A 2,430-nucleotide genomic window follows, 5' to 3' on the forward strand; every position below is an offset into this window, starting at 1 on the left:
TCGGCAGTCAGTATGCAGTATACAGCAGGCAGACAACCCCTGGCCGGGGATGAATCCTCTTAGTCTGGTGAGTGAGCAATATGCCGGAAGGCCTGGCTCCCAGGCTTGCCCACTCCTGCCTCCCATACTTGATTTCCAGGACTTCATTTCTGGTCTAGACTGGTATTTCCCTTTTTGACCATTTCCCCACTGCAGCATCTTATACTCCACTTTCTAAGAGAGTCGGCAGGAGTTTTTGCTGTGTTTAGGTTTCCTTAGTATTCGCTGCTATAGTTATGTGTTTAATATCCATGTTCTAGTCTACAGCCATGCCACCCTGAACGTGCTCCATCTCGCTTGATCTCGGAAGCTAAGCGGGGTCGGGCCTGGTTAGTACTTGGATGGGAGACCACCTTGGAAGACCAGGCTCTGTAGGTGTTTAAAAAAACCGTTTCATACCGGATAATTTTCCATGTTCTCTGGTAGAGTTTATTTCCTGGATGACCACACTAACCCAGCACCTGGAGCCAGTGATGCGGAATACATGTTTACTGACGGAATTAAAAGAAAAAAAAGGATGAAAAGAGATTTTCTTCTATAAATGGTTATATGTTAAAGTTGGATGATAAATTGGATGATAAATCTAAAGTAAAGTACTTTAGATTGTGGAGAGCAATTTCTTTGGGATACCTAGCAAAAAAAAGTACCTATTAATTTAATTAATTAATAAGAATATTGTCCTTATCTATCATTATTTGGAAACTTTTAGGGTCCAAACCTACAACTATTCTGTTTGCCACAAGAAGTATTTGAATATTTTTAAAAGCAAGAAAATCCTTCAGTTTGAATTAACTGGACAAAGGCCCTACAGAATTGGTAAAATGTTTGAATTTTTAGTAGAAATTTATTAGGATTTGAGTACATGAAGACATAAGACTGAGTTTCAAGAAACCTCTGGCTTAGAAGTATAATTTACCCACTATTGGTATAAATGTGTTTTCTGACAGTCTTTACTTAAAGTACTTTAATGTAGCTATATCCTCCTTCATAGCTAATTTGCTCAGTAAAGGCATCTTTGACTATAACTTTGGTTTCCATTGTCATGAAATCTGCAGTGTTGGGCCTGGATAAATAAACCCTTCATTGAACAATTTGAGGGGTTCTCTTTCCCTCATTTGTTTAATATGTGTTTCAGGGATGACCGCATCCATGGATAAAGCATCGATAGACCTAATGTCTATTTTAGTTTTTGGCTCAAAGCATTTCCAAATACCTTTCTCCATTTCTAGAATTTCAGTAGGACCAACACCAGTGGTATTTTCAGGGGTGAGGTGAAATGAGATGTGTTTAAACTCCATGGGTTCCCTAACTCTCTTGCCTCCAAAAAGTAAATTCGAGAGCTTCTTCCATTGATGCCTGAGAAAGCAAACTGAAGTCAGGTGGGTCTTTTCCTTCCAGGAGAACGCCGTGAATGGAGAGCACCTGTGGATGGAGACCAACGTCTCAGGAGACCTGTGCTACCTGGGCGAGGAGAACTGCCAAGTCAGATTTGCAGTGAGTGTGCTCCTCACGTCACACCTCGGGGCTCTGAGCGATGGGGGGCAGATCTCCCAGCCAGAAGAGTCTGAAGGCAGCGGGGGTCACCATGGCTGAATGTCCAAGGAGAGGTTTGGAAGAGCTTGTGCCTCGTGAGACAGTTGGTAGAAAGAGTATATCAAGTTAACATGGCTTTCGCAGGATCAGTTTGAATAGGTTTGGGGCCTGACTGTTCAGGCCAAACCTAGGTTTAGTGTGTGACTTTATGATGATAATCGAGGTTGGTTTTGTTTGTAGGGTGGGTGGGAGGGAGGGAGAGGGTATATGAGGGAATGTCCCCTTACGGTGGGGGTGTCTGTGTAGGGAGAGGTCTATGTGTGGAGGAAGGGTCTCGGGGAGGGGGAGTACCTCCTTTGTAGGGAGTGTGTGTGGTGGAGGGCATTACTGGAGGTGAAGGTGGGGGATGGGTGGAAACACCTGTCTGGTAGTGAGTGCAGGCTGGCAAATAATTCAGACCAAGTTCTGGAGGATAAAATTTTAGAAACCATATAAACAATCAACAGTCAACCAGATCGGAATGAATATCCTTTGCTTTTTAAAACTTACTTTGTGTCTCTATCAGAACAATCTGTTTAAAGGTTAAATTCTCTTTTTGTTCTGTGAAGAGAGCATGGTTGCCAGGCAGTAGGTTGTAAGGAACTAAAATTTTCCTGTTGAGAAAGTGAACTTAAAGATTTTGTGTAGTTTAAAATTATGAGTCCATAAAGAGAGCAATCAGAAATCAGAATAGTAGAGAAAGAAGAGATACTCCTTATTTGGGGAAATGGGCACCATTATCGACATAATAAAAAAAGTTTTTTTTTTCCTTTTTATGTTTGTTTATTATGTGAAAGAAAGATTTGGGGCAAAATCTAG

General features: G+C 41.6%; 1 pseudogene; it reads left to right on the top strand.

Moving 5' to 3' along the window:
• The first annotated feature begins 298 nt into the window (after positions 1-298).
• Positions 299-417, top strand: LOC112478770 (annotated as a pseudogene).
• Positions 418-2,430: the final 2,013 nt, after the last annotated feature.

The sequence above is a fragment of the Pteropus alecto genome, unplaced genomic scaffold (genome assembly GCF_000325575.1).
Source record: "Pteropus alecto unplaced genomic scaffold, ASM32557v1 scaffold22, whole genome shotgun sequence".
In the NCBI taxonomy this organism is placed as follows: domain Eukaryota; kingdom Metazoa; phylum Chordata; class Mammalia; order Chiroptera; family Pteropodidae; genus Pteropus; species Pteropus alecto.